This window comes from Tamandua tetradactyla, chromosome 11 (assembly GCF_023851605.1).
Source record: "Tamandua tetradactyla isolate mTamTet1 chromosome 11, mTamTet1.pri, whole genome shotgun sequence".
In the NCBI taxonomy this organism is placed as follows: Eukaryota; Metazoa; Chordata; class Mammalia; order Pilosa; family Myrmecophagidae; genus Tamandua; species Tamandua tetradactyla.
This window is the reverse complement of record NC_135337.1, coordinates 15,770,193-15,794,533: the sequence shown is the minus strand read 5'-3', so window position 1 is coordinate 15,794,533 and position 24,341 is coordinate 15,770,193. Positions and strand designations below refer to the sequence as shown.

Sequence of the window (24,341 nt, the reverse complement as noted above, 5' to 3'; positions counted from 1 at the left end):
TTCTTTGATAAGGTGTCTTTCAGATCTTTTGTTGCCTTTTTAATTGTTTTTTGTTTTGTCTTGTTTCCTTATTTTGTAATTTTAAGTGTTCTTTGTATATTTTGGACTTAAGTCCTTTATCAGATATGTATTGTTGCAAACACGTTTTCCACAATCTGTAGCTTCACTTTTCATTCTCTTAACAGTGCTTTTTGCAGAGTAGAAGTCTTTAATTTTAATAAAGCCAGACATCAATATTTTCCTTCAGGGATCATAATTTTGGTGTGGTATCTAAAAATCTCATAACCAAACCCAAGGTCACATAGATTTTCTCCAAAGTTTTCTTCCAGAAGTTTTATAGTTTTGCATTTTCCAGTTAGGTATATTATCCGTTTTGATTTAATTTTGAGTTAATTTTTGTGAAAGGTGTAAAGTCTGTATCTAAGCTCATTTCTTTAGGTATGGGCATCCAATTGTTCCAGCACCATTTGTTAAAAAGACTATCTTTTCTCCATTTAATTGCTTTTGAACATTTGCCAAATATCAGTTGACTCTAGCTGTATAGGCCTATTTCTTGGATCTCTGTTATGTTTAACTGACTGATATATCCATTCTTTCACCAATACTATGTGGTCTTGATTACTGTGCTTTATAGTAAGTCTTAAACATAAATTGAAATCCATGGGATTTTGGATGGGATTATGTAAATTCCATAAATCAAGTTGGGAAGACTTGAAATCTTTAAAATATTGAATCTTTTAATCTATGGACATTTAATATCTCACCATTCATTTAGAGCTTCATTGATTCCTTTCTTTAGTGTTTTATAGTTCACTATATAAAGATCTTGAGCATATTTTTTAGAGTCATACATAAATGTTTCATTTCTGGTGACATTGTAAATGATTTTTAAAAAAATTTTAAACAACAATTTTCCTTTATGGTATATAGGAAAAGAATTGACTTTTGTATAATGGCCTTGTATTCTATGATCTTGCTATACTTACTCTCTTATTATTTCCAGGAGCTTTTTATGTAGATTTGTTGGAATTTTCTAAGTAGACAGTCATATTATCTGTGAACAAAGTCAGTTTTATTTATTTCTTTCAAATCTGTACAACTTTTATTGCTTTTTCTTGTCTTACTGTATTAGCTAAGACTTCTAGTACAATGTTGGATATTGTGTGTCATGAGAGAGAACATCTTCACCTTATTTTTGATCTTGTGGGAAAGCATCCAATGCTCACCACTAAGTATGATGTTGGTTGTAGGTTTTAAGTAAACGATCTTTAATAGATAGGGAAGTGCCCCTTTATTCTTAGTTTGCTGAAAGCTCTCATCATGAATAGGTTTTGCATTTTGTCAAATATTTTTAAGTATCAAAATGATTTGATCATATGCTTTTTCTTCTTTAAAAATTATCCCACTGCTTTTTGGCTGCTGCTATGTTTGATCACAATGATTGATTCTCAAATGTACAACCAGCCTTGCATATTTGGAATAAATTTTACTTGATTCTGGTGTATAATTTTTTATACAATACTGGATTTTATTTGCAAATATTTTGTTGAGGATTATTGTGTGTTGTTCATGAAAAATATTGGTCTGCGGTTTTCCTTTCTTATAATTTGTTTATCTAGTTTTCGTATTAGGGCAATGCAAAGAATACTGGAAAAGATTATGAAGAATTGACATTATTTCTTCCATAAATGTGTGATAAAATTCACAAGTGAAATAATCTGCCTGAAGTTTTCTTGTCTATGGAAAGTTATTAATATTGTTAAAATTTCTTTAGTAGACATGGAACGATTCAAGTTACCTATTTCTCCTTGGTTAGTATTTTGGTAGTTTTTATCTTTTAAGGAATTGGCCTATTTCATCTACGTTATAAATTTGTGGGCATGAAGTTTTCTTATTTCCCTTTTAACACCCATGGGATGAGTAATGATAAGCCCTCTTTTATTTTTGATATTGGCAACCTGTTTTTTTCTCATTTTGTTGCTTACCCTAGCTAGAGGTATATCACATAAATTGATCTAGTCAAAGCTTCAGTTTTTGGTTTCATTGTTTTTTCTCTATTATTTCCTGTTCCCAATTTCATTGCTTTCTGCTATGATTTTTCATTTTCTTATTCTTGTTTTAGGCTTAAATTGCTTCCCTCTCTAACTTCTGAAAGTGGTTAGTGATTTCAGGTTTTCTTCTTTGCTAATATATGCATTTAATGCTATAAATTTCTGTCTAAGCACTACTTTTGCTATGTACCACAAATTTTGTTGTATTTTCACTTTGCTAAAATATTTAAAACTTTCTTGAGACTTCTTCCATGTCCTGTAGCTTATTTAGTACTGTGTTGTTTAATTTTCAGGTAATTTGGATTTTCCAGTTATTTTTCTGTTATTTATTTCTAGCTTAATTTAATTGCCTGAGAACATACTTTTTATGAAACTTAGTCTTTTAAATTTGTTGAAGTGTCTGTTATGACAAAGAAAGATTTTTATCTTAGAGGATGTTACATGCAGGCTTGGGAGGATTGTGAATTTATTGTTGTTGGGTGGAGTATTCTATAATTGCTAATTAGATCAAGGTGATTTATAGTTCCGTTCAGGTCACCTATATTCTTATTGATTTTCTGTCTCTTATGCTCTCAATTACTGAAAGAGGGGTGTTGAAGTCTCCAATTATATTAGAGGATTTTTCTGTTTCTCTTCAGTTCTATCAGTTTATGCCTTATGTATTTTAATGCCTTGTTTTTAGATGCATATATGCTTAGGATTTTTATGCCTTTGAAAATTCACTCCTTTATGATTACATAATGTTGCTCTTTATCCCTGATAATCTTCCTTGTTCTTAAACTTCCCTTGTCTGAAATTAATATAGATACTCCAGCTTAGTCTTGATTAGTGGCATAGCTTTCTACATCCTTTTGCTTTTAAACTATCTGTCTTTATTTTAAAAGTAATTTTCTTTTGTATAAAACTTATACTTGGTCCTTTTTTGAAGTCACTCTGACAATCTATGTCTTTTAACTGATGCATTTAGATTTATGAAATGTAAAGTAATTATTGATATAGTTGGATTCTATCCACCATGTTTGTAACTGTTATCTATTCTTGAATTTGCTATTTAAAATGTTTTTTTCCTCTTTTTAACCTTATCTGGTTTTAAGGAGCATTTTATATTATATCATTTTCTCTCTTCTATTAGTATATCAAGATCACTTCTTTTTTAAAATTTAGCTCCTAACCTAGAGTTTTGAATACCATTTAAATGTATCTCATTTCACCCTCAAATAACCCTATAGTATGTCACAAAGTATTCCCAATTCCTCCCTCCCATCTATTTCACACTGCTGTCATTCAGTTCAATTTTTCCACATGCTATTATTACCCAAAACATTGTTATTATTGTTACTTTAAGTGATAGTTATCTTTTAGGTCAACTAAATATACAATAGATAAAATATTTTATTTTACCTTCATTTATTTTTTTCTAATTCTCTTGTTTCTTTATGTCAACCCAAATTCTTGACCTACATTGTTTTCCTTCTTCTTAAAGATCTTCTCTAAACATTTCTTGAAGGGTAGATCTGCAAGGTAAATACTTTCAGTTTTTCTTAGTCTGAGAATATCTTTTTTACCCCTTAATCTTTGAAGGATAATTTCACTTGATATAGAATTCTATGTTAGTGAGGTTCCTTTTTGTTCCAAGCCTTTAAATAAATCATTCTGTTCTCCATGATTGAATGGTTTCTTAATAGAAGTCCACAGTAATTCTTATCCTTGTTACCCTACATGTAGTGTCTCTCTTCTCTGACTTCCTTAAAGATTTCCTCTTTGTCTTTGGTTTACTGCTGTTTCATATGATATTGATAGGGTGGGTTCTTTGATACTTCTTTTTCTTGATGTTCTTTGAGCTTTCTGGATCTGCTTTGATAACTGTCATTAATTTTGAAAGTTCTTGGCAATTCTTACTTCAGATTTTTCTTTTGCTCTGTTCTTTTTCTTCTCTTTTTGGTATTCCAATTACATATGTATTATACCTTTTGAAATTGTCCCACAGTTCTTGGATGTTATGCTCTATTTTTGGTTTATTTGGATTTTTTTATTACTCTTTTTTTTCCTTTGTGTTTCAGTTTGGAAGGTTTCTGTTGACCAATCTTAAAGTTCACAGATTCATTTCTAAGCTGTGCTGAGTTTTTGATGAGCCCATCAAAGGCATTCTTCATTTCTGTTGAATTGTGTTTGATTTCTAGCATTTCCTTTGACTTTTTCTTGGAGTTTGCATCTGTCTGCTTACATTTTCCATCTGTTCTAGCATTTTGTCTAATTTTTTCCTCTAGAGACTTTAACATATGAATCATAGTTATTTTAAAGTCCCTATCTGATAATTCAAACATCTTTATCATATCTGAGTCTAGTACTTATGATTGCTTTGTCTCTTTAGACTGTGTTTTACCTTGTCTTTTAGCATGCCTTGTAATTTTTTGTTTAAAGCTAGACATGCTCAATCAAGTAGTAATAACAGGCCAATAGGCCTTCAGTGTGACTAGGAGCTGGGATATGCTCAATTTTGCTGTAGCTGTGGGTGCTAAAGGCTTAAAATTCTTTTAGTATCCTTCTTTTTTTGTTTTCTCTCTTGAATTTGGGCATCTTTTAAGCACTCCTCCTCAGAGAAAGCTATGTTTTAGAGCTCCTTCGCTATAACCTACTATTATTACACTGGAACCTTGTTGATGTGATGGTCAAGTGTTGGGGAGAGGGATCACTCTATAATCTTATGATTAAAACTTTGCTTTTTAGTGGGCATGTCATTTGGGTCTTCACAAATGTTTCTTCCTTTTCCCACTTCCCTGCCCCAACACCACCATCTCCTAGTATCTTCCTTGGCTGCAGTGGTTTTTATTCATTCCCTTGAAATCCTCACCCCTGGTGATAAGATTTTTTCCCTTCTAAGTAAGAGAAGAAGGCTAGAGTAGGCTGGAGTAGAAAGAATGACTTTTCCAAGTCAGCAAAATGCTCTGCACATTAAATTTTTGTTATTGGGAAGGCTGTGGACATCAAAATGTTCTGCACATAAAATTTTTGTTATGGGGAAGGCTGTGGACATATTTTGCGAAGAATATTCTTCCCTTTCCCCTAACAGAGACATGAGGGAATCTTTAGAGTGGGGACATGGTGGATTTCCTGGAAGAAATGTCCATGAAAATTTGGGGCCCACTAAACCTTAGTCTCCAGGAATTTTGGGTGGCAGTTTGCCATGCAAGCTCAGCTTTCTGAGGAGTCCAAGAAAAGTCATTAGCTTTTGATTTATCCAACTTTTCCTTGTTATGGTAACTTCCAAGCTCTTTATGTGTCAGAGCTGAAACTGAAAGTCAGTCATGTCTTTTTTTTATGTTAAATATCTGCAATAATTATGCATTTTAATTATAAATATGTAATAATTTACAATGCACATTATTGTTAAGTGTTTGGACTAGGGTGGCCTCAAAATGTGAATTTAAGATGTCCCCTTGATCTCAAATCCTGAATACTTTATTTATAATTCACTTTTGGTATATAAAGCAGACTTTAAATATACAAGCTAGAAAAGTGCCTGAATCGAAACTGTAAAGGTCAATGCTTTTTCACAAATTGAAAGGCAGCTGCATAACTGGTACCCAGATTAAGAAACATAGCATTACCATGACTTTCTGAAAGACCCCTATGCCCCTTCCAATTACTAACTGCTCCCAACCTGCAAAGGCTGACTACTATCCTGATTTCTAGTAGCATAAATTGATTTGACTTGTTGTTTGAGCTTCATATAAATAGAATCACATAGTTTATGCCTTTCACATCTGGCTTGTTTGGTTTGAAACAGTTGTTTATCCTAATGTGCATTGTTTCATGCAGTTGTAGACTGTCCATTCTCATTAGGTTATGTGGATATATTACAACACATCTATCTGTTCTAGGGTGGATGGAGACTTGGTTAGTTTCCAGTGCTGCTGGAACTTGCCAGCGCATGTCTCTTGATTAACATATATATGCACGTCTCTTGAGTTTGTGCCTAGGAGTATAATTGCTGGGCACTCCACGTCCTCTCCATCATTTAATATTTTGCATTTTTTCATTTTCACTCCTCTGAGATATACAATGAAATCTCTTTGTGGCTTTAATTTTCTTTTCCTTGGTGGGTTTTCTAGTCTGCTAGCTACCGGAATGCAACATACCGGTACTTTAACAAGGGGAATTTAATAAGTTGCTAGCTTACAGTTCTAAGGCTGAGAAAATGTCCCAATTAAAACACGTCTATAGAAATGTCCAATTTAAGGCATCCGGGGAAAAATACCTTGGTTCAAGAAGGCCGATGACGTTCAACGTTTCTCTCTCAGCTAGAAGGGCACATGACAACATGGCGGCATCTGCTGGCTTTCACGTGGCTCTACCAAAAAAGGGACTCTCTCCAAAATGTTTCCTCTTTCAAAGGATTCCATCAAACAACCCCACCTTCAGTGGGTGGAGGCACACCTCCATGGAAATCATCTGATCAAAAGTTACCACCCACAATTGGATGGTCACATCTTCATGGAAATAATCAAAATGCTCCCACCTAGCAATATTGAATGAGGATCAAAGGGCATGGCTTTTCTGGGGTGCACCACAGATTCAGACCAGCATAGTGGGTAATAAAGTTGAGCATCTTTTACATGTTTACTGTCCATTTGAACATCTTGTTTATTATCATTTTTTAATCAACTGGGGCTTCTTTCTAGATAAGGTTATACCATTCACCTTTGAATTTCTCAAAATCTGCCAAAATATCTTTCTTCTCATATGCCTTCACCCATGTCACATAGTTGCCTGTTTACTTGAATAAATGTATGGAATATAGAGTTTTCACTTGGACACCTAAAGCTGTACCTGGTAACCAGCCCAAGGACATTCCTAGAGAATCAAATATGTAAGTTTTAGATTTTTAGCATTCTGTTTCATGTTAATAAGTATTTGTCAAGTGCCTGATATGTATTTGGTCACTGCATGAGGCTGTGTTCAGGAAGGGTATATAAGTGAATCAGAGACAATCTGTTACCTCAGGGGGCTTCTAGACCATGTGTCAGCCTAGATTAAATGCTGGTTTCCAATGAATCCTCCTTTAATGTAAGGCATTGCAGAGTATTCCCCCAGCTTTGCTGGTGCAATTGGAAGGGCAGACATTGATATATAGCACTTTAAGCTTATGAATATGGAGGCCGCTTTGAAATTTGGTCTTGAGATATTTCTGCCTAGTAATTTTCCAGCAGGGGAAAAAAAAAAACAGATTCTTCAATGACATTTCTTCAAAAATGGTATGAACCATGTTTTGGAGATGAAAACATCCAATTACTTGGTTCCTAATTTCTCAGGTATCTTGGCTGGTCTCAGGTGTCAGTGTGAGCTTTATTAAAGAAATCCTCTTCTCCACCTGGCATAGCTTTATTATCCTCTATAATAGCAGAATTGCGGCCTCCACCCTGAGGAGACACTCTTCCCAGCAGTAACTATTATACCTGGAGATTTCATTTGGCCTCAAACACTCTTCCATCTCTGTGAAAAAACTCATCTGTGGAGTCAGATACTTTATACAGGAAGGAAAAAAGAGAAAACCTTGGGACTGTGGACAGCCACTTTCCAAAAGAAGAACATTGTCAGTGTGGAGGAGGTGGTACAAAAGCCAAACTCTACCTGGTGCTTACTGGGAGATCTCACTGCTCACAGCCCCCACCCCTCCAAGAGACTTCATTTTGCTTTTCACTTTTGATCAACTTCTGCCTCAGATACTAAAGAGAAAAATTGATTCTTCCATGGAAAAACTATATATACATATGTATATATATTTATATGTTACTATCTCAGGCATAACTGTAGGCAATTTTATTCATTTATTTACTACTCAAAATGACATCAAACTTTTTACCTGCTGAAAATGAGGTGACATGCATACTTCAACAGTTATTATAATCCATGTGCCAATTCCTTTCCTCTGTCCCCTATGAAGTGATAAATACTTTTATGTCCCGTGTTTCATGGAATCCTGTGCCTGTAAACTAGTTTAGAATTTCACACTTATTTAGATGCCCCTCAGTTAAAGGAAGGAATCCCTGGGAAAGTGTTCACACCACAGGCATGAACCCATCCTGCCAGCCGCTGCACGGGAGCTGTATTTTCATCCTTTTCCATCCTGGCTCTGCTTCCAGTGATGTCTGCTGCTATTGCCTCCAGTATCCACAGAGAAAAGGCTCCTTCAGGGCTCCTATATCCTCACTATGACTTAAGGGGACAGAGCCAATGCTGAAGTGCTCAGAGGACCAAGGGCTGTTCTCCAGACCTCAGGGCAGTAAGGGTCTACCCCCACTCAAGCAGAAGTAGAGAGAAGGCTTCTTTGCTCACATCCCTGTTAACTTTTAACAAATATCTCGCAAAGCAGCACAATGTATAACCCAGCATCTTACTCAGTTTCTAATGAGGTGACTCTCATTTTCCATCTTTAGTCCCTATCCCCAGAGGTCTGGCTAGGAGACATATTCAAGTGGCCAAGTGGCCAGCATCATGCCACAGTGAGAAATACTTCTCCTTACACTGGCCTAGACTTTTTTCTGAATTAAGCTTACCTGCTCAGTTCTCCTGTCCTTTAGCTAAGTGGAGCTCCTTCCAGAAATACTGCAGTCTCTCCGGAAGAGTGGCATTTGGGAGGAGGCTTACCCTCCAGTTTATTAGATTGATATGTCCATTCTCAACAATGCTCACAGCTTCTACAGGTTCCTACTGAGATTTTACTAGTGCTACTACCCATGTCCACATTCCATATCTTTCATTTGTGAGATTCCTGTGCTGGCCTAGTAAATACAGCCATTTAAAGAAAATAGAGAACATTCCCAGTTATCCAGGATCCAAAGGAAACTCAAATTTTACATTTTGAGTTCTTGGCTTGGTTTCTGAGGTTCCAAATTCTTTTGTTACTTTTTCAAATTGGGGATAGAAATATGACCTAAATTGGGCCAACTTGAATTTACCTTAGAATATTCTTCTGTCTCTGGTCCAGAGATGATTGCCTGCAGCCATGCATTCTTGCCACCAGAAGAAGCAAGCTTGTCTTTATGAGGAAGCAATGAAGTCATATATGGGCATTAGTAGGGGAGACAGGGAGCTAGGGTATGCCACTAGATTCTAGATTCAGGGATGCCTAAAACCAGCTCCATTGCTGTGCTCTTTGTCAATAATGTCCCTCTTTTTTGTTGAGGTTGTTTCATGTTTTGTTAAAGTTGGTTGATTCAGGATTGCTGTCAACTGTGATTGAAGGAGCTGTGACTGAAACATTTCCTAAAGGAGGTGATGCCACAGTTGAGTGATGAGGGAGGAGGAGAAAAGCATTACGGAAAGAGGAAACACTCTGAGCAGAGGCAGCCGCCCTTTGAACAAACGAATAGTCAGGTGTGATGGAGGGTGCTGAAAATTGGTGAGAGGAGGATGGAGAAGCCTTTACTGGTGAGGCCAAGCAGAGAAGTTTAGGGTTTTATCCCTGAAGGGATAATAAAGTAACAAATTTTAAAAATATGGCTTTGGCAACTGAATCTTCTTTCATTTGAGATCATTTGAGAATCACCTGGAGTTAGACCAAATTGAAGACAAGGAGAAAAGTTCAACAGTTTCTGTGACTCTCTAGTCAAGAAATTATAAGGACCTAAATTAATGCAGTGGTACCAGGGATGCAGAAAAGGGAGCGGTTTTAAGAGATATTAAAAAGTTTGCTGATTAGATGTGGGCAGGTAAGGAGCCCCTGGGTGGATGAAGGTGCCATAGCGCTAAGATTGGGAACATGGGAAGCAGGGAAGTTCTGGAGGGAAGACGAAGCATTCATTTCAGTGCCTGGGAACTCAAGTTGCCTTTTATGTCACTGCCAGATAAATCTTAATCAAATACTACTTTCAGTGTGCTTCTTCATCTGTGAAAAAATTGTGCAGGGTGGATGGGTTTAGATTAGATGATCTTTAAGATTTCTTCAAGTAATTTTTTAAAAATAATTGATTATATGTCAGTGCTAAGGAGTCTACACTAAGGCTCAAATGCTTGCCTATCTTTCTGGCTTTTAAGCCTTCCATTTTAGTTTGGCATCGCTGTACATCTCTACTTTTATTTATTGTCGCTTCCCATGACATTCTGTGCTCTAGGAATGCCCCTGTAGATGCTGAGTTCATAAGGTTCCCTTATCTGGGATCCCCTCACCCTTTATTTATTTATTATAAATAAATAAATTTATAATAAATATAAAAAGTCCTCCCTTTTGGGGGGATTCCTTCCTTCATCACTATAGCCCTGTATATCAGTTTTAATATCTGACTCATAATTCATAGTATGAATATATATACATATATATACTCTATTATTTAGATCCCTAGTTATTTCATATATGTTAGTTTGCTTTCTCAGCTAGACCTTTTGCTCCTTAAACATTTTTGCTCTCTGGGACAGTGTTGAGTTAATTGTAGAGGATCATGTAAACCAATTAAACGTGGCCTCCACCTCTGCTGGAATGCCTCTGCTATCAACTTTGTCTGGCAAAGTTTCATTAATATGTCCTTTGAGCTGCGGTTTACATTTTGTGTGAAACTCAACTCCCCAGGCTGAGTCAGTCTCTTCTAGATATGGATATAGATATTTGAGTATACCTCAGTCATATTATTTCTCAAAAATATAAGAAAGCATCTCTAATAATGCCTATATGAGACAAGTAGGTTTATTTTAATATCCCTAAACAATCATGCTGAGTGCAATTATTACTTGACCCTTGGAAAGATTTGTGCAAAGAAGAGACTCTCACATTTGTATCCATGGAGTCCCATTAGCACATTGCAGAGCAAGGAAAAGGTTCGGCTCGTCTGGGGAATAAGCCCATCAGCTGACAGAAGGCAGGTGATGAGATCTCTCACCAGATTAAAAAAGGGAAGGGCAGCAACTCATTAGGAAATACAGAGATGTCTGCTTAATTACTTGAAGAATGTCTGAGCCAGTACATTTTATGACACCTGGAGGGTAAAAACATGCTCATAAATTTAATTAATTTTCTTTCTTCTTTCACTGCACCTGTATGGCTTAAAGGAAAAGTCGTCTAATGAAAGTACAATCAAGCACTTCTGCCGGACTTCCACAATTCATTTGAGCAATATCAGAAAATAAAATACTGAATTTCCCATCAGTTTATGGGGAGAATTGTACTCAGAAAAATGCAGCCCAGCAGTGAAATTATTCCCATGTCAAGCTCTGATCAATGACTCCCTCAGTTTTATTTCCAAAAAGATCTTAAATCTCCTTATGGATATATTAAAATATATTTAATACTCATAAATCTCTAAGGAGAAAATCAGAACTAGATATTATTGTTTTCCTTAAGGAAAGGATTATCTGAGAACTAGAAGGCTTAGGGGAATTGGTCAAATCTTCAGAGCAAGTAACCCCATTTGCTCTCTACTGTAGTGGCACAACCCATAAATTTTGTTAAGGATCATTTAATCTATTTTATTGTTTTTCCAAATGCACATCTAATAGTAATGAGTATTCTTGACTACCCATCGTAATAATATTATTTCACTTAATGAGGGCTTGCAATTTCCCAGACACTGTACCAGTCTTTTGTGTATCCTACTTTGAATCCTGATAACAATACTGTAAGGAAAATATTATCCCGTTTGAAATGTCTTCCAGAGAGACAAAGGCACTTATTCAAGGTCATAAGCTAATATGTATTGAAACCAGGATTCAAACCCAGGTTTTTCTGGCCTCACAGTCTGTGCTCATTTAATTCGTTGTATGAACAGCATTGTCTAGCCATTATTTTCTTGTTAATTCAGTGTCACTGAACACATGAAAAATCTAGAGACATATCTTGTTTTCTTAAAAGAATCTTGACATTATTGAGTCTTGAATAGTGAATTATTCATTGGAACTTCTGACCTTAGCCTGAACAATCTAAATCCCCAAGAACTTACTGAAGAAAATTCCAGCTCCGCATGATTACATTTAATTTAAAATATACTTTCATGGGCCTCAAGCTTCCAAAGCAACCCAAAAGAGGATTACTTATTTATGTGGTAAATTGGAAAGATAGCATCATGTATCGAGCACTTAGTGTGTGTTCAACATTTTGCATATATTAGCTCACTTGAGGGAGTTATGTGGGTGGTGGAAAAGGTGACCATTCAGAGGCCAGACATGATATCAGATGATGCCCACTTGGAAAACCCCAGAGCAATGCTCCACTGGTTTGGGGGCACCTTCTCTACTTCCATGGAATTCTGATTTTAAAAGACATGATGGTGAATGTCGAGCCTCAGAGCCAAAGACATTCTGGGGTGATTTGAAAATTGCTGCTAGATAAAAGTGAAATGAAATATTTTGATTTTCGCCATTAAATTCCTCATTCTGTCATGAAACACCATAGTTGGTGCAGTTTTCTGTTTTAATCTCTTGTAAACTCACTGACTTAATGCTTAGTGGGTTCATAAACTAATTTGAATGGATGTGATTTTACACAATCAAGCCCATTACACTTGTTTCAATTTTTTGCATCGCAGCTTTAACATCTGGAAGCTGTGAAAAGCACAACAGCCCCGCTGAAGTGACTGTCACAAGAAATCATGTTAAAGGACGTAATACTAAGACTTGGCCAACCATCAGTAGGAAAGCACCAGCCACGCCTTCTCTGTTTCTGTATCACAGACCTGAGTACAAACCAAGGGATGGAGCATGCTTCCTAAAATTCTCCTTGGGAACTCATTTTCTGAGAGCAGTTTCTGCTCTTGGCATCTGTTAGCCCTTCACCCCCTCCCAGCATGGTTTATATATGGCAAGTTATAATTTAGCTATGACTTAGTTCCTCGGTGACATTTTGCACTTTAATTAGGTCTAGCCGACAAATTCCTGCAGTAGAATCAGAAATAACATTTGTGTTCAACTATCATGTGTGCATCAGGATGGCTCCATGCCTTTGTGCTTTTGTAATCATTATTCTTTGAGGAAGCTAGTAAACAAGTCATTCTGCCTTTGAAAGTGCAACATTTGAAAAAGAACCAGGCTGTGATTTCTTTTACGCCAGCCATAGCGAGAGGAATAAAGGTACCAAATTCATTCACGTTTTCGCATGCATTTTAAACGTTGATTTGGATTAACATATTTTTGAATTTCTTCCCATTTTAAATATATCCTTTATAGCTGGTATCAGCTTTTGCACTTATATATGGCATAAGGGTTGCAATAGTGGGCTCTGAGAATTTACTGCCTGGGTTCAAATCCTGACTCGCCCTTTTAGTAACTGTGTGGCCCTCGGCAAGCTTCTTAACCTCATTTTAGCCTCAGTTTCCTTATTTGTTTGGATTAAATCTTGAAGGGCGGCTGTGAACATCAAATTATTTAATATAGATAGAGGAGTGACAACAGTGCCTGGTACAAGGTGAGTGCTTACTAAATAATTTTAATTGTAGTATGCATTTTAAACTTATTTTAACAGCATTCTTATTCATAGTCGGGCACTGTAACTCATTGCTGATTATGGAAAATAAATTAAAAGGACATATATTACATAAGATCCTACCAGTAAGAGGCAATTCATGCTACCCTTTGGATGTGCTTCATTCCAGTCACTTTTTAGCTTAATTAAATTCTTTGGCTTATAGTTAGTATAGTCTCAAGCAAATCACTTAAATTCCCTAAGCCTTGGCTACCTTGTCTGTGAAATGGAGATAATAAGCCACCTACTTCATAGGGTTATTGAGATATCACATGTAAATTCCTTAGCTCAGTTCTTGACCTATATTTGAGTTAAATCACATGAAATTACCAATATTCACCAATTGTTATAAGCAACTTCACATGGTTAAACCCAATGAGAAGAACTCGATATACATTAGGTTTTGTAATAAGGCTGTGTAGAGCTGAGAGGGTGCTTTAGCCTGCAGGGAAGCCACGCTCTAGACAAGAGAAAATATTTATTTAAAAAGAAACCAACACAACAGGCCACGGTGGCCCAGAGGCAGAGTTCTCTCCTGCCATGCCGGAAACCCGGGTTCAATTCCAGGTGCCTGCCCAAGAAAAAAAAAAGTAGAAACAAACAAACAAATGTGGCTAAACTGAAAACATGCCCAATCATGGCACAGCTGAAGTGGGGGAGATTCCAGGGGAGGTCAGCCGCCACTGGCTGGAAGGATCAGGGATGTGTGGAGAAGCTGACATCTGAGCTGGGTCTAAGATGTGCCTTTTCTCTGCCTGCCAAGATGCAAGCAAAGAGCTTTCTAAATAGAGGGAACATTTCTGAACAAAGAGAGGTGGGAACGTACAGAATGTGGGATTCATTTGGTTAGAAGATAGGGTGCAAGAGGACTGGAGGTGGAAAGCAGAGTCAAGACTGTGTCTCAGCACTCAGCATAGTCCGTGGTCTGCGGCTGGCCCCTGGGGTTAGGTTGAACCCATGCATACCAAGGCATGTGGACTCTATGCAATCAGTAGGGAAGGCTGGACTTTTTTGTGTTTTTTTTTTTTTTTAGCATTTTTGAAGCATATTTGTCAGTGTTATTTACAAAGGTCAAGTGGGAAAACATCTACCTCTGAAATTTGGAAGCAAAGACCCTTGAGTTAGAGACATTTAAATATATTCAGGTTCCTGCTAAACTCCCCAGCTCTATCTCTAACTTTTCTCCCCCTCTTCCCTTGCCCCCCCCCACCCCTACATACTATGGCCTAAGTCTTCCAAATGTATTTTTGTTCCTTCAGATTACTGAGCTTTTTCTTGAGTCTCAAACCTTCCTACGTGTTGTTTTGGGATTCTCTTCACATGGCCAACTCCTGCTCATCTGTCATCTCAGCTGATTTGTTACTTCTTGCCCGCAGCCTTCTCTCACACCCTCTTGCCGGCCAGGTCAGAGGACATGTCCACAGGATGTCCCTCCTGGGAATTCCCCTAGCACTCTGTACTTCTCACAGGCTAGCACTTCCTTTACCTCATTTTAATCATCTAGCTCTCTGTAACTGCCTTCTAATCACTCCAGAATGGAAGTTCTTAGAGGGTAGTACTACATCATTTATTGGTTAAGAGTGTGGATTGAGGGATATGTATAAACTGGTTCTGAATCCTGGTTTTGCTGCTTAGTACTTGAGTGACTTTGGGGGAGTTAATTTATGTAGCTAATTCTTGGCATCCTTATCTTTATAAAGGGGTGCTCTAGTTTGCTAGCTGCTGGAATGCCATATACCAGAAAAGGAATGGCTTTGAAAAAAGGGAGTGTATTAAGTTGCAAGTTTACAGTCCTAAGGCCATGAAAATGTCCAAATTAAGGCACCAACAAGAGGTTACCTTCACTCAAGAAAGGCCAGTGAAGTTTCAGGGTTTCTCTCTCAGCTAGAAGGGCATATGGCAAAGTCTGCCAGCTTTGTCTCCCAGCTTTTTGTTTCACAAAGCTCCCCCAGAGGCGTTTTCCTTCTTCAAAGGTCTCTCACTACACGGGCTCTAGTGACTCTAAGGCTTTTAGAAAAACAGTTCCCTCTTAAAGGGCTCCAGTCAGAAACCCCACCTTGAATGGATGGAGACACACCTCAATGGAAACCATCTAATCAAAAGTTACAACCCCCAGTTGGGTCACATCTCCATGGATAATCAAAAAACTCCCACCCAGTAATATTGAATGAGGCTATTCTGGGATACATGACAGATTCAAACTGGCACAAGGGGTTATAAGCATAACTTGTTGATTGGGTTGGTGGGGGGATTCAATGCAGTCGCATAAAGAAAATCCTTGGCACAGTGCTTACTTAAGATGTAATCGAATCATTGCAGATACTCATTCAAACTTTGGTGTTAATACTCACAATCATACCCCACAATTGTGTACCATCAGGCACATAAAGGTTTGCCATATATGGTCGAATGATTGAAATAATGCCTGTGGGAATGAGGAAATGGGTCTGTAAAGCACGGTAACTTCCCTAATTTAGAGGAGCACCGGGCAAGAGCAGGCTCCACCTAGTGCTTGAGTCTGAGGAATAGGAAGACCAGTGGTGCTTTTCGGAATAGGAGCAGAAGAGGGAGTGGGTGAGATAAGATGTAGTCAGTTCAGGATTCACTTGGAAAAATTCTAAGTCACAGGCCTATCAGCAAGTTTAAAATTTAGGCTTCAACTCAGAAAAGCAATTAAAGCTATGGAATGGGTTTGAATTCCACTTTTAGAGGAAGGTGTCTTTTGAGCTAGTACTTCTCTCTAGTGTGCATAGGAATAACCTGAGAAGGGTGTTAAAAGGCAGACTCCAGCCTCAACTTCAGGGATTCTGATCAATAGGTCTGGGGTGGAGCCAAGTAATATGCATTAATTTTAAACTTTTTATTTTGAAATAACTTCAACCTTACAGGACAGTTACAAAAATAATATAAATCCCATGGGCGGGCCGCGGTGGCTCAGCGGGCAAAGTGCTTGCCTGCTATGCCGGAGGACCTCGGTTCGATTCCCGGCCCCAGCCCATGTAACAAAAACGGAGAAACAGAATACAATAAAACAAGAAAATGTTTAAAAATGTTTCCCTTTCTTCCTTCCTTCCTTCCTTCTATCCTTCCTTCCTTCTCTCTGTCTTTCCTTTAAAAAAAAAAAAAAAAAAAAAAATAATATAAATCCCATTAGAAGAACTCCAAGTACTCCTAACCACTCCCCCAAGATACACACATCTAAAGTTTTTGCCACATTCCCTATATCATTCCACTTATCTATCCATCTATCTATCTCTATCTATCATCTATCTATCTATCTGTCTGTCTGTCTGTCTGTCTATCTCTCATCTGTCATCAATCCATTTTCTGAACACTTGAGAACTCCCTAAGCACTTAATAGAGCCAAATACATTTCCTAAGAACAAGGGCATTCACTTATGAAATTATTTGTTTTAGTTTCTCAGCTGCTAAGACAAATACAATAAAATTGGTTGGTTGGCTTAACAACAGGAAGTTCCTGGCTCGTGGTTCCAGAGGCTATGAGGCTTGCTTCCTTCCGAGGTTGGTTTCTTCTGGCTGGCTGGCAATCGCTGGGGTCCATCATAGGGCAGCACACATGGCTGTGTCTTCTCCTCTCTCTTCAGGTTCTGATTTCTTCCAGCTGCTGCAGCTCCCTGCCCTTTCTCTCTCTGTGGCCTTCCCTATAAGACCTCCAGTAATAAGATTAAGACCCAGGCCGATTCAGCTGTGCCACACCCTGATTGAAGTAGCTTCATCAATGGTCCTTGTTACAATGGGTTCACACCCACAGAAATGGATTAAAATGAAGAACAGAATTTCCTGGGATGCATAACTCCAAGCCACCACATCACCTTAAGTGCAACTATCAAGTTCAAGAAATTTAACATTAATATAAATATTACAGCCTATTTTCCAATTTTTCATATGTCCCAATAACATTCTTTTGAGTCTTTTCTCCTACCATGCCAGATCCCTTCCAGGATACTGTATTGCATTTAATTGACATTGTCTTTTTAGTTACTCTTTTTTTTTTATTGTGGAAACTTATATACAACCTACATTTTCCTATCACAACCACTTTTGAGCATAACATTCAGTGGGATTAATCACCTTAGCAATATTGCAGGACTCACCGCCTTCCCTTACTGAAACTTGCTCCTCTCCCCAAAGAAACCCATGTCTGTTATGCATTAACTCCCCATTCCCTCTGTCCCTTAATAACCTTTGTTCTGTGAGCTTTCATATTCTCCAATATTTTCTTTGTAGTTAGATGGGGCTAAATTTAACATTCTAAATCTAAACAATCTTGTTTACTCAGATTCCATCTTAACTTTAATAGTATACACAAACTATGTTCCAATACACCTCTATGCCCCCCATTTTTATATAGTTCTTGTAAAAAAATTCATATTTATTTATTATGAGTCCCAAGCTACCGATTTAGCTTTGCAGTTTATGCATTTGCCTTTTAGATACTGTAAGAAGTAAAAGTGGAGTTATGAAATGAAAATATGCATAGTGTGGCATTTATATTAACCCATGTTTTTACCCTAAACTGAGGTCTTTATTTCTTCATATGGCTTCGACCTGTTGTCTATTATCATTTCCTTTCAACCTGCAGAACTCTCTTTAGCATCTCTTATGGGGCCAGTCTTGTAGTGATGAACTCTCTTAACATGTATTTAGCTGGGAATATCTTAATCTTTCCCTTATCTTTCAGAGACAGTTTTGCCTGATACAGAATTCTTGGTTGGTAGTATTTTTCTTTCAGCACTTTAAATATGTCATAACAGTGTCTCCTTGTCTTAATTGCTTCCAATGAGAAATAGGCACTTGTGCCAGTTTGAAAATATTATGTACCCCAGAAAAAAAACATGTTTTAGTCTTGACTCCTCATTCTTATGGAGGCAGCTGTTTCTTTTAATCCTGAGTCAATATTGTAGGTGGAAACTTTTGATTAGATTATCTCCATGGAGATGCGACACACTTTTGATTCGATGGAAGTGTGATTCCACCCATTCCAGGTGGGTCTTGATTAGTTTACTAGAGTTCTTAAAAGGAGAAACATTTGGAGAAACCTCAGAAACGACAGAGCTGACAGAAACTTCAGAGCATCTTCAGCTTTGCTTGGTTTCTTTTTATAATTTTCAACTCTCTGTTGATAATATCTTTGTGTTCACCTATAATTTTATCGATTCCCTTGCTCATGTTTTCCTTTAGCTCTTTGAACATATTTAGGACCATTGTAAAGTCTTTGTCTGATATGTCCCAAGTCTGGTTCTCCTCATGAGTGATTCCTAGTATTTATTCTTCTCTTTAACCTGGGTCATGGCTTCCTGTTGCTTTTTGTATTTTATGGTCTTTTGTTGAAAATTGGACATTTTATATTTTAATGTGTTATTTCCTGAATTTAGATTGTGAGGCCTTTGCTCCTTAAGTTTGTATCCAGTTAGTGTTATGGCAGTGCTATCTTTGAATGCTAGGAACTAATTCAGCAGAAAAAACAAGGAAAGAAGGAGTTCGCTTTTTCCAGTCTTTGTTGATTGATCCCTATGAGTGCTGTCCTTCAAAGCATATCTATCAGATGAATTTAGCATATAACTCAAGGCCAAAGCTAATCCTTTATCTGCATGCATCTTGTCTGGGCAAACACACGTGGCCCTGTAAATTCCCCCATTTACACAGATACAAATGTTCCCTCCTCTCTGGGAAAGTTTCCTCATAGTCCCACAGTCCCAGACACTGCACTGTATGTTTTCCCTCACAGTCCTGGGTACTGTACTGTATATCCTACAGCCAGAAATCCCTTGCCCAGGTAGCACAACTTGACTTCTCTCCAACAATATTTTGGGAGAAAGCTCTGTGACCTGCCTTCTACCTGCAGGGCAAGTTCTGGGATGGTGAGACTCTCATGCCACCACCAGAGAGATCAGGCCGGACACATATGCTCTCAATATGTGCACGAGGGTAGCTCTGCTCCCTGTGGAACCAGGACCAGGGACCTGCACAAGAAACACAGGCTGGATCTATGCCAAGCCCGTGAGGGACTGCGGGAGGAGCCAGCCAGGCACCATGAAATCCTCCTGCTTCTAAGATGCCCTTTCCTTGTTTCAGTGCTGTCTTTGTTACTATTTCCTAGAATTTTGAGAAAGATGTTTCTGCCAGTCTTTGATGGTTTTTTGGTTTCTGTTGGGACATGGAGCCCTGAAACTTCTCATTCCACCATCTTGATTGGGGCAGAGTCTAGTAAGATGCGTTTTGACACAGCCTAGATGTTTCTGGTGTGACTTTGTACAAATCGCTTATTCTGAGTTTTAGATTCTTCCCTGGTTAAAGGAAATACATATCTACTCTTTGTGCTGTGGAAAATAGTAGAGTAAATGCAAGGAAAGCAGCTTAAGGGATAGATACTTCATAAGTAAGCCGTTAATTACTTGGAGAGGGTGTGTCTGTGTGTCCGCAGGTGTCTCTCTATGTGTCTGTGTATATGGGTGAAGTTTATGTAAGCTGAGGAAGTAAAAAGTTTCTGGAAGAAAGTGTGGTTGTCTTGTAATATCTCTTGAGCATCACAACTTGGTAAAGGAAGAAGAGAAATGAGAAAGGCTGCTGAGTTTGACAAGTGGAAGTCATCGGTGAGAAAATAATTTCAGTGAATAAAAGAACAGGACGTGAGAGAGTTAGGAGAGCAGTGAGTGTCCTTTACTATTTTAAGAACAGAAGAGTATTGAATGACATGGAAAAACAGTAATACAGCTTTTAAGTAAAAAGAGATTGGACAACACTATTAATTAGCTTGACTCTATTTTAAGTTTAAAATTTTTGTAGAAACACCAAGAACGGAGAGAGGGAGAAATTCTAAAATGAACATGGGTTATATCTAAGTGGTTGCATTACGGGTAATCATTTTACCCTTTAGCTTAACTGTATTAGCTAATTTTTCTAAAATTAACATGTTGGTTTTATAACCAAAAAAAGTTATAAAATTTTTCATAGAGAGAAAAATTAGTATCTCTGGGGGTAACAGAACTAAAAGAAAGGTTTTATTTTTTTATTTTTTTAAGGTTTGAGAATATGTTGGTTAGGTTCTGGTGTCAACTTGGCCAGCTGATGGTGCCCAGTTGTCTGGTCAGGCAAGCACTGGCCTAACCATTACTGCAAGGATATTTTGTGGCTGATAAACCAGAAGGCTGGTTTATTAAATTATCGGTCAGTTGACTGCAGCTGTAGCTGATTACATCCATGATCAACTAAGGGCCTGCCTCCCGTGAATGGGATCATCCAGTCAATTGGATTTGATCCAATGGGTGAAAGACTTTTCAGGGAGAAGATAGAATTTTCACTGTTTCTTCAGCCAAGGAGCCTCTCCTGTGGAGTTTGTCAAGACCCTTCCTCGCAGGCTGCCCTACAGATTTTGAACTCTTACATTCCCACGGATGAGTGAGACACTTTTACAAATCTCCTATTTATAGATATCTCCAGTAGGTTCTGTTTCTCCAGAGAATCTTGACTAACACAGAGAACATTTAGGCTTGTCTGTTAGACAAAGTGGAGTCAGTGTGAGGTGGAGAAGAGATCTTGGAAGAAAGAAGTTGGAATTGTGTCAGGTTGAGGGATGAGCCTTGGATTGGAAAAGGGAATCATCTTGTGAAGGGATGGGAAGGAATTGGTGAGAATAATGATGATAGCTCTCAAAACAAAGGAAATAAAAGAAAGGTCCTTTTGTGGGAATTTTCAAATGTTAGTCTAGTTGTTTGAAGATGGTTTTATAAGAGAACAAAGTAATGAGTTTGATACCTTAATGGGGCAATTAAATTCTTCCCATTCCTAGACTAAGTATTTTACCCTCACAGCCACCTGTTTCATAGAAAAGATGCTGAGGGTCACATGGAATGTCTTGCTAGAGGGGGATTAGTGGGCATTATAAATTATTCATCACCATGTAAGAAAAACTCACATATATCCATGGCTAAAAGGATCCAGTTTGACACAGGACTTAATCCTAAGGATCTAATGTGTCTGGGTTTAAGAAGATAAAACCCTAAACCAAGTCCCACGTTCTGTGACTGCCTTTCCCTGAAAAGGAACTGCCATAAAATGTTTTTCCATGGAGACCCAGGGAATACATTTTCAAGAAAACGGATGCTTCTCTAGACACACAGGTGCATTTTGTCCCTGATTTCTAAAGTTGGTGATTCATGACATCATCTTCAATGTATGAGTCTCAGTTTCCTGGCTATTCAGACTTCCTCACTCTCTGTAAATACTTAGCACACAGAGAACTCATTGAAAGGTTCTTGGAGCATAGTCCCCTGAGAAGTAGTTCTGGAGTAAGTTCTGTGGTCAGACATTTGTTAGTCCCTGAAGATTTTACTAAATGGGATTTGATTCACTTTTCCTGCCTGGAATGCTGCAGTTTTAAGTGCTCCCTCCTGGATTACTGTCTGCTTTTTCTTCTGAAGTATTGCATGGTATTTAACAGAAGCTACAGGAATGCAAGTGTTCATTTAATTAATGTAGGAATAATGAAAAATTAAATAGCATCCTAGTTCACATTTTACAATTGAGGCAGAAGCTAAAATGCTTAAAAATCTGGGTGTGCATGTCAGAGGAAATTGGGTTTGAGACCCACCTCTGCAAATTGTTAGCACTGATACTCTAAGGCTCAGTTTCTCATCTGTTGTATACAGGTAATAATCACTTCCTTTGTAGGGTTATATTGAGCAGTAAATAAGATGACGCATATTTGTCAATTACTATAGCTCCTGCTGCTAGTCATATTCTTAGTCTATATACCCAGAAAGTTTGTTTGAAAATATTTGTCCCAAGGGAAAACATTAATTTACCAATTAACCAGTATGTATGACCTGGAAGGGATGAAGTTGAAAAGGTTAGCTCTCAATTTCCCTTTGGTGGTCAAAGACTCTGAATGAGAGCTTAATTTTGGAAATGGGTTCTCAGTGATGATTCTGGAATAAGGAAGTGCCACAACCAAGGATATTTACATCTGTCTGATAGGTCAAAACTGGTGGAAAGCACCTGCTCATAAAGCAAAGGAAAATGAAGCACACATTTTTTTTTTAAGTTTCCTGTCTTTGATGATAACTTTTGTGCAAAAACGTGTCTGTGAAAGCATTTTGGAGGGTGAAATGTAAGAATTAAAAGCAGAATTCATTAGGGGTTCAAACATGGCTTTGGAACTAGACAGGTAAAGATTTGAATCTCTAGTTAAATCTCTTTGCTGTCTGTCTGTCCACGGACAAGATATGTCACCTCTGCAAACCAGAGCTTTCACTTTTTGTGTGGATTAAATTAGATGCTGAAAAACAAATTAGCACAGAACATGGCACAAGTAAGTAATCAGTACCTTAGAAATATTGTTCCATGTATGAGAATGTGACATTGGTGTGTATCCAGGCAGACAAAAACTTTCTATCCCAAAAGAGTTCTCCTGTGTCTCAAGGTAAAAATTGAGATTTTTTTAAAAATCCTCAATTATTCTGTTGATACAAAAAATTGAATAATCTAGGCTTTTTATTTTGTAGGAACCTTTCTGAATAAATATTTTAATAAATATTTTAACTACTTAAAGAGCCACTAGGGACAATCATGTGACAGACATGCAAAAGGACTGGGAAGGCACACATTAATCCTATGAAATAGGTAAATATCACCTGCATTCTATATATAAATAAGAAGAGACTTGGAGAGAAGAAGTGATGTGCCCAAAGTGATGCAGCTGTGTGAGGAAGGTGGGCTTGAATCTAAGTCTGTTATCTTTGAAGCACTTTTTATCCACTGTGTAGTATAAACAAATGTAATACTGTAAGGATGTATTGCAGCACTGCTCCATTTCGTAGGACAGCAACAAAACCCCCATGATGTCCCAGTGTTCTCTTGTGAGTCTTAATTTGACCAAATTGATCAAGTGCTAAATGTGGGATGCAACATTTTAGGTCTTTTTTTTACCCCCTGCCATTCAAACACGAACCTTAACTCAGTCAGGAAGTAAAATGCTGTATCTGAAGGTAAATGCTAAGTTCAGGTTCATTTTTTCCCTTCTCTCATTGTGTAAGAGAATACTTTTTTCATTAATGGACAAATTTTAATTTCTCAGGAATAAAGCGCATGTAGATTCACATGGCCCCAGGGCTAGCAGGTGCTAACGTGGAGCCCAGCACCCAGATAGCACACAAGTGGCATACCCGACTGTACTTCTTGTCTTTACGGGTTCCTCTCCAACTATGTTTCTAGTAACCCTCTTCGCTGAGCTCCTAAAACTCTTTTCACAGCATCAACTTCGGGGTGAAATACAGCTCACAATATTAGTAATAAAAAATATTTCTTTGACTTTCTACACATACATTATCGTGTGACCTCCATTCTTATGTAAAGATTTGCTCGGTTATTCTAAGGGAAGTTTAGGCTGCTCATGAACAGTTTTGCCAGGTACCAAAAACTGTCAGCTGATGTCCTTCTCGCACATTCTGCCCTCCTGAAGTGACAATCACTGAGGAGACCAAGGAATCTCGACGCTGCCTCCAAGCAAGCATATGGAGTCTGAGGGGTGCCGATTAGCTGCTAATCCAGCAGTTGGACGCACCAAAGGATTTGCTGTGTTCTCTAGAATTTCTTAAACCACGTCTGTTTATTTGAAGTAAGGGGGAAAAATCAAGTTCCCCACTTGAATGTTATACTACAGAATCTGTCCTGAATTAGGAGAGGTAGGGAGTCAGATTTCTTCCTCCGGGGTCCCAGTTTCAGCTCTTCTATTTAGTTGTACTATGACCTTGGGCAACTGCTTAACCGGAGTTGTAATTTGTAAAGTGAGATTAACAATAGTATATACCTCACAGGGTTGCACC

The 24,341-nt window shown here is 37.8% G+C and overlaps 1 protein-coding gene and 1 long non-coding RNA gene across 5 annotated transcripts in view; one reads left to right on the top strand and one right to left on the bottom strand.

Annotated features, from left to right (window-relative positions):
• The window catches only part of LOC143649406 (uncharacterized), a 37,319-nt gene extending 28,189 nt beyond the window's left edge, over positions 1 to 9,130 (bottom strand). The window contains exons 1-2 of the long non-coding RNA XR_013158973.1: positions 9,011 to 9,130; positions 7,915 to 7,987 (exon numbers count right to left, since the gene is read on the bottom strand). This is a non-coding gene — a long non-coding RNA (uncharacterized LOC143649406). The remainder of the gene's footprint in view (positions 1 to 7,914; positions 7,988 to 9,010) is intronic.
• The window catches only part of NTNG1 (netrin G1), a 377,262-nt gene that overhangs the window by 79,941 nt on the left and 272,980 nt on the right, over positions 1 to 24,341 (top strand). The window lies entirely within an intron of this gene.